Source organism: Solanum pennellii, chromosome 9 (genome assembly GCF_001406875.1).
Source record: "Solanum pennellii chromosome 9, SPENNV200".
NCBI classification, from domain to species: Eukaryota; Viridiplantae; Streptophyta; class Magnoliopsida; order Solanales; family Solanaceae; genus Solanum; species Solanum pennellii.
In genome coordinates, this window is record NC_028645.1 from 80082081 (window position 1) to 80090702 (window position 8622).

Consider the following 8622-nt stretch of genomic DNA (forward strand, 5'->3'; position numbering starts at 1 on the left):
TGATACGTACTTGGAAATAAGCAGATCATAGATAAGTTTTTTCATGCCTTGACTCTCCCTCGGTTCGTTCGGGAATCATGGTAGTCTTTTCATGGAGATTATTGGGAACGGAAATGTGCCTGGGGTTAAGAACAACGAGAAAACTGCCTTCTGTCTGTTGCCATGGAATGTATAGGTAGGGATTGTTTTATGCTTGGAAAGCCCGTTCCGCGCTCTCTATCCCCTTTTTTTGGGGTCCCCATGAACCGCTTTTTAGTATTCGTGTTCGCCTTCGCTCCGCACCTTCCCTTCCACACGGAAGGATCATGGGGTTCTCCCAACATACATATCCGGGGGTGCAACTGTTTAGTAGGCAAGGATCGGAACGGGCGGATCCCAGGTCGAATTCCTGATCTATTCGTTTCAGCCTTAGAGGATTGAGCTTTTTGAGAGCACCGCACTGCGATTGAATGGCGGATTTCAATGATGAAGAGAAAAGTCTAGTTCTCTTTTCATTTGAAAGGGGAATGGATGTCTTATTGAGAGTGATTACGGAAGAACCTTTTCATAGAGGAGAGCGATAGGCCGGTTTGAAGAGCAAGCTTGAAAATAAATGGAGAGGTCATTCATTCATAGCAGAAAAAGCGCTCACTCACTCGTATCTGAAAAGGCAGGCGGGGGGCTCTCTATCCTGAAGATAATATTTTTTTCATTCTTAAAAGCCTTCTTTCATAGATAATCAGTAGTATTCCTCTCGCTAGCTATTCTGAGTAAGAGGGGGAGGACTTGATGTGACTACTATTAGACCTCCAACCCCGAGAGACTCTACAATCATTATGGGCGGATAACCCTTTCCCTTCCCTTCTATAGAGAGGTTGCCCCTTTCTCCCCGGGTAGTTCACTCACTCCCAGTGCCTACCATTTCTATATACTTTTGAAAAAAAGAGAGGTAGGGCTAGGAGCTCAATATTGGAAGAGCGCCCCCTCTTTTCTTCGGGAAATCGAGTTAGCTGGGCTGGTTCCCTGTCCCCGATATGTAACGAAAAGATTGATGGGTTTACCGCATTCATTCATGAAAGCACTAGCCTCTCTCTGGTGGGCCTTTACCTTTCAAATAGAAGAGGGGGGTAGTCGCAGCAGGAGAAGCACCCCTAAACCCCTGAGATCACTCGACCCCGACCGGTCAATCTCCTGTCATTGCTATCTCGTGCGCGAAGGGTTGCTCATGCTTCCCAAACGTCACGCATTTTTTAGGTCATTAGTCAACAGCTCCCTGGACAGCGAAATAGGGGTGACTTCACATTGTTTCCTGACACGCCTATCTTTGTTTTAGGGAAATCCTCTCCCCGTTCAGGCGGATGCCGCACCTTGCGCTTGTGAATGAGTGTGATATATACCTCTTTGCTCAGCACGTGACTGTGTACCCCTAAAATGGAAGCTGCATGTCTTCGCCCGCTCCCGGTTCTCTATGCTCGGTTCCACAATCAATCCCAGATCCATCTATTTGAGGGAGGTCCAATTCCGCGCTCTTCTAATTGCTTAGAAGTAGAAGGGTTCAAGAACCCCTTTACATCTAGGGCTCATCGAAGCCCTATTCTGTGTATATTCAGGAACAGGGCTATCAAATGGTCGACTGCGAAACCCATCAGGGTTCCAAAATTGTATACTATTACGATGCCCTCGATCGGCGATCGTTCAACGGACTACTTTTGCGATGTCTGTCACATGAAGAAGCTCAGCAAGCCTTGCAAGAAGTACATGCTTTACTAATAGGGGCATAGTAATAGTTGTTTGCTGGGTTGGTTTTGCTCTCTACCTTCTCACGGTGGGATGGAAACAAGAGAGGTCAACTGGAGTGGAAGCCAAAAGACGGGGCCGAGAATCTGTGATCGATCCGAAGAACCACTCCCAGATACGATTCTGCTCCCCCTTCGTACTACCATGAGATTCTTGCCCGGCTTTCTTTCGGCTTAAGAAGGCTGCGGTGAGAATGAGAATCACTTCGGAACTCTAGGGGAATGGGCGTTTTAGGGTAGGGCGGGATCTAAAAGCTCTCCAACGTGTTGCGGAGCCTTCGGCCGTGAGAGGGCTGAAAAGGAAGCTCGAACGAAGTGAGAGGGTGGATGTAATTCAGCTCGAACGAAGTGAGAGGGTATGAATTCCTAAATCCATTTACCTCGACCAGGATCAACTCCTTCTATGCCCCAGGAAAAGGCGAAAAGTAAAGCAGTCATCAAGCCAGAGCTAGTTTCACAGCTACCGATTCGCACCCGCGGGTCAAAGAAGACCAATAAAATCTCGATTCAGCATAAGCAAGGGATGAGAGAGGCCTTACGAGGGCTCTTTCCCACTTAATAGATTCATTCCTTCGTTACGGCGGTTGTGGGTACCTGCCGTTCAGAGATGCTATCAGAGTAGGAAAGTTAGCCAAGTTCTCCTGCCTAGTTTAGATAAAGCACCCCTTATCGCCCCACGGCATCTGGTTAGGACACAAAGCTTATTCTATTCCAAAAATAGCGGATTCTATAACAGCATTCTGCCTTTTCGAAGACAGAGCACTCGTGGCACACACTTGGCCCTTTGCCTTAGAAAGAGTTCAACCCACTTGAAAGAGGAAAGGGGAGTAGGCATAGTACCGGAAAGTACGGATTCGGGGTTCATCCCTCAATCAAGCGCTACTTGAAAGTCAGGATAGATTCCACTCTCAGTTAGTACGTACCTTTTTTTTTTAAGCAAGAACTCTTAATCGTTCGTATCCCATACCTATGGGCTACTTCACTGAGACGATGGTCGGAGTTTACAAGCTGCTTTGATAGAAGCAGGTTAAGAAAGATAGCTGAAAGTGCTAGCATAAGGAAGAGATTCTATGGATGGAAAGAGGCCCTTCCTTGCTTTCAAGGTTTCGGCATTAAAAGTCAAAGGATTCTTTGTTTAAGTTTAATAATAAAGTAAAGGAAATCGGCCTGCTCTTCTCTCTTTTCTCTATTGAACTATGGAAAGCACTTTATAGTAGCGACACGGATTCACCACAACTTATGACTTCGCCAATGGGGCAAACGAAGGCTAACCCGTTCTGGTTGTTATGACTGGCAAGAATCGGTAGGTTCTTTCAGTGCGCTTTGGTCCTTCTTACAGAGACTATCCTTTGTATAAGTTATGATCCATCCAAGGAATGAGCTTCCCCAGAGTAAAATCCCGTGGACTACAAGGAAAAGATAGAATCTCGCCCGGCAACAGCAGCTGATTCAATAGCAGATGGTCTTGGAAAGAACCTTTCATTCGATGCTTCTGATTCAACTCCCAGACAACCAAGGAAGTATGCGCGAAGATAGGGTTAGCCCCTGCGGCAAGCATTATCCGGGAACGATTATCCAGGAACTGGAAGATGGTTGGCGTGACACACCTAAATCCCCCACAATCAATCCACAAGGCTTCAGGCGACTGGAGCAACCTTTGAAGGCGATCAGCCTTGTTCACCCTTTCAGCTAAGTATCCCGCTTTTTCCTCGAGGAGAGCCGAGATTCAAAATATGTTGGCCTTCATCGCCTTAAGGAAATCTATCCGAAGAGCCTACCCTATAATAGATTCAGATAAAGCCGCGCTTGGAAGATTTCTTTCTCAATCATGNATTCTCAGGCCCTAGCCCGAAATTCTTACTTCATTCATCACAGTTCCAGGCCCGTAGGAATGGCTTTCTCCTTCTCCAATTGTCGGGAGAGGTTTTCCGCTCCGGTCGTCCGGAATTTTTTTTCGTAAAAAAGAAAGTAAAAAACAAGTGAGGAACCCTGGAAATAAAATGTTTGTTCCGATAACGGGAAAGTTTATCCCTCTGATCTTAGTTGCGGCCCCCCGATCAAACTAGAGCGTAAGGGCGCTTTTTTGTTTGCATGAGTCCCGGCTTCTTTCCAACGGGCAGATGACATCTCTTGCCTGGTGAATCAGCATGTTCTAACACGTGTTGTTTGGTGTGAGTATGTATTTCATATTCGTTACAGGCCAATCGGGGCTAAAGAAGGTCCAACAACGTGCGATATGTGGATTTGATTCACCCTTAGTAATGAGAGGATTGGTCCTCTCATACCAGTGAATTGGGTCGCATACATTGGAGCAAGAGAGTACTGGCTCGCCGCTGTGGATGTAGGTGTTCCCATGAAACGAACCGGTGCCACATTCCGCTAGGATACTGGCTGGAGTTGGTCTCACCGTAGTGACGAGAGTTCCAGCTCGATGAATCACCCATTCCCTCTGTATGTCCAAGCGCCATCCACTTGTGAATACAACAACCTGCCCACCGTAATCAAGTAAGAGTTTCAATATTCACTAAGCTTCCTTTCAATTATCCCTATAATAAGGAAGACATAGTGCTTGTTGATGGCCACGATTCCAATATGGCCCTCTGACCTTTTTTCCCGTGAATAGCTCGGTTTATGTGCGTCTTAATCATGGCCACTAATCGACCGGTCACACTGGTCAGCGGCATTCATTCAGTTGTCCTGTTCAGATGGATGAGACAGTTCCCACTTGAAGCATGCTTCAAGTCTAGCTTTGAGACATTTACTGCAACCGGAACCTTCATTCCTTATTGTTGCAATTCCATGCTAGCAAGTTAGTTTCATGTCGACTTGCGGAACAATCACATCAATATACACGAAAATCGAAATTGGAACTGGAACTTGATAACGAACCTGGACTAACCCAGATAGAGTCGTGGACAACATGAATTCGTGACATACCGAGATTGATTCATTTCATCGATGGAAATGAGTCAAGTTACCTAACGTGACACACTATATACATCAGCAGAGATCACTACGGATTTGAACTTTAGCACCCCCTCTTGCTTGTTATTGTTAGGGGTAGATGAACAGAGCAGAACGACTTCTCGCTATGTTGTGCCTAGTAGTACCCGAAGCATTGACATTGAAAGAAGTCCCTCAAGCATTTAAAAAAGAACAAAGACAAGGGTTATACCTATTGGAGAATCCTTACTAGTCTCATCGATTACTCAAAATTCCACTCATACACAGGAAAGGAAAGAGATTGATACTTATACTGATATCGAGCTGGAAGAGCACTGGATAGAGACTATAGGGTCTCATCCCTGCTTCAACCAAGAGATAGGGAGACAGCATCGTAGCATGAAATGAGCCAATGCCAAGTGCTCTCTTTGTTTGCCGCTCCTCTTCTTCCAAGGCATTGAATAAATGAAGAGAGTGACCCTAGAAGAGGAGGCAATCTCTGACATTTTACTTATACTTTACTCTCAACTTTGAGAATTTCAACTTATATCAGAGCAGGGAAAGCGGAGATGCTGGTAATTATATACGTAGTAATGAATGCCCGACCTTTCTAGTGGAGCAATCCTATGGTTAGGAACGTGACACATCAATCCTTTGTACCGAAGTAAGGTTGACTGCGGACGATAGTTATACGTCCGCCAGCAGTCAAGATTGAGAAATTGTACAGATTCCATTCGACGATTCATGTCTTCATTGGTAACTAATCACCTTTGGGTAGAAGCATGGTAACAAAAAGAAGAACGTCAGCCTTGAGGGTCTTCTAACTGAAGATAAAGGACTGGTAATTGAATCAATAACCGTAGTTACTAGACTAGCACTTAAATTAGCTGTGACAGTATCTGTTGGTGCGTCTTATATGTTTGATCTTAATGCCATTGAACAGAGGATCTTAATGCTTGCTTGGAGAGCGCAAATCCTTACGCGGTAAATCAATAGCATTGGATTTAGTTCTTTCCTTCTTTCTTACTTAAACTCCTATTGAATTTACTTTGTAATATTTTTAATGAGGAAAGGAAAATTATTGCTATGATTTATTTACGTGTGAGATAAAGATATTGTTTTGCATCAACTATTTCATTTGATTTTAACATATTATTGTAAATAATGTCTTTTATTTTTCCAATTATTTACTAATCGTATTTATATCAAGTATTTTTTTCTTAATTTTGTTGTAAGTAACGTAACTCAAAATTTAAGATTTCAAGAAGGTTTTTCTATAAATGTTCTTTGGATGATATAATAGTTTGCTCTAATATTATATAAACTTAAACTTCAATTCAATTTACCTGTAATATCTTTTATGTGATATGATATTGTAAATCTTCTTTTCAATTCAATTTATCTGTAATATCTTTTATGTGATATGATATTGTAAATCTTCTTTACTCTATCGTTGTATCGTAAAAACTTATTGGCAACCAATATTTACACCAAGCATGCCAAGATATGCATAACATGTATTTGCACATCGACTTTTAGAACTTAATCATGATTAACACTACAACAAAAATGACCATTAGCGACATTTAATTTTTAATTGTCGCTAAATATGTATTTCTAGCGGCAATTGTCACTCTTTGTATATGCCCCTGAAGCCTTTAGCGATATTGGTTCTAATGTCACTTTAACTAATGTCTGTAAAGACGTTAGCTCTCTTTATTAGTGTCAATATTTAATGCAGCGAAAAATTATTTTAGGTGTAGTGTAACTAACCTGCACTTTTAACTTATTGAATAACTAGACTATAATAAATTTATATGATTATGATAAATATCGGGATAAGTATTTATTGTTAATGTATCAAAAAAAACTTTTACAAAAATTGTACTAGCGACTCGCCTACTCCTCTTGTTCCTAGTTATTTGTTCAAATTTTTTTTTTATTTGTCCCTTATTATTTGTTTATTTTGGCAAATTCAAAAAGGATAATTTTTTTTATCTATTATATCCTCAATTAATTACTTTGAAAAAGATAGAAGATCTTGAAAATTTTAAACGTTTAATTCATCCACTTCATAATTAATAGAGGTAAAATGGTAAAACTCACTATATCAATCAATATTTTATTAAGGGAAAGGTCTGAAATATATTCGAAGACCAGAATTGTTATTACGATACCAAACTTTGGAAAATGACCTTTTACCCCCTTGCACTATTTAATAGTATATTTTAAAGATATATATGTGATCATGTGGACATAAAAAAGTATTGCACAATTATAATAGTAATGTGTCCACGTGGGCACATATATACCTTTAAAATACACTATCAAATAATTTAGGGGGTAAAAAATACCCTATAAAATAGTTCAGGGGGTAAAAGGTCCTCCATAAAGTTTGGTTAACAACAATTCCGTCCAAAATTTGAAATATTTTTCAGTTTTTTCTCAGTTTTATTAATAGAGTATTTGATATTGACTTAATTAATAATGTTGCTATTTATTTGGATCTACGAATTATGATAGGAGAAAGGGTAGAAGTTTGCTTCTTTTTTTTTTCTTTTTCCGATTTAAACAAACTATTGAAAGGAAGGAAGTTGATTAATTAGCAATGTTTCACATTTGTAGATATGCATTTTGTTTAACTAAAAATAAACACAATTTAATTCTTAGTTTTATTATTAGCATTTGCAAAGTAATAGTGCACAAATAACCACTTTTAGGGCCACTATTTAAGAAATAGTCAATATAAGCAACATATTTAAACTTTAGCAACCCGTCTGACTTAATATGTCTTCTTTTTGACTTAATATACGTCAAACTGATCTTGGTGAGAAGAATTAATAAATAGAATGAAAAGGTTTTATACTCAACTCATGATTATTATTTTTTCTTATAAAACTTCAAATCATGAAAATTCTACAATAATTTTATCATTCACTAAGGAGTTTGCTTCCAAATAATGTGTTCATGACTTTCAATATATTTAATTTGTGATAGAGAAGTATTATTCCATTTGAACATAACACAATTACCTTCAGACAATATGCATAGTCCATCTTCACGTATTTTCCAATTACAATAATATATTCCAGTAGCCATGTAACACATACTTACGTCATTCAAGTCAAATAACTTGAAAAATCCGTATTTATTTTCTAATCTCAAATCACAAAAAAGTGTGTTATTTATTCCGGGAATAATGCTTTCAAAGAAATTATCAATCGCTCTTGGTTTTATTAAGGACTCACCGCGATCTACCCCATATACGTAACATCTTGTTGCAACAGGACTTGGAGTTTGATTTTCAATGTATACGATAAAAAAATAAGGGCTTTGTGAATTAGATGATAAAATACTAAGTAGGAAGATGCAAAGGAAAAGTTTATGATGATGATGTGATGAGGAAATCATAGTGATTTTTTTTTTTTAAAAAAAAAGAGTTAATTTGTAGTTGTTATGCTTGTGGCTTTTGCTTGGTAATGAAGGCCACAATTTATAGTAATTTATTTAAGTGTGAGATTACATCAACTTCTTCAATCTTCATTTAGGGTGTGTTTGGTATGAAGGAAAATGTTTTTCATGAAAAATCTTCTCCTAGAAAATGTTTTTCTGGAAAACAAGTAGATTTTGGACTTATTTTTTGATGTTTGATTGATGAGTAGAAAATATTTTTTGAAAATGATTTTTAGTGTTTGATTTATGAATGTAAAATGTTTTTGAGAGACATCTTTTATTTTTACTAGAGTAGAAAATAATTTATGAAATTGAAAATATTTTTTAAAAACAATTTTTATTTGGGGTGGTGGTGGGGGCAGGAGGAAGGGGTTAGGAGTGAAAAAATAAAAATTTGAACTTTATAGTATTTTTAAAAAACAAAATTAATTTTTTAGGGGGTTGGGGGTGG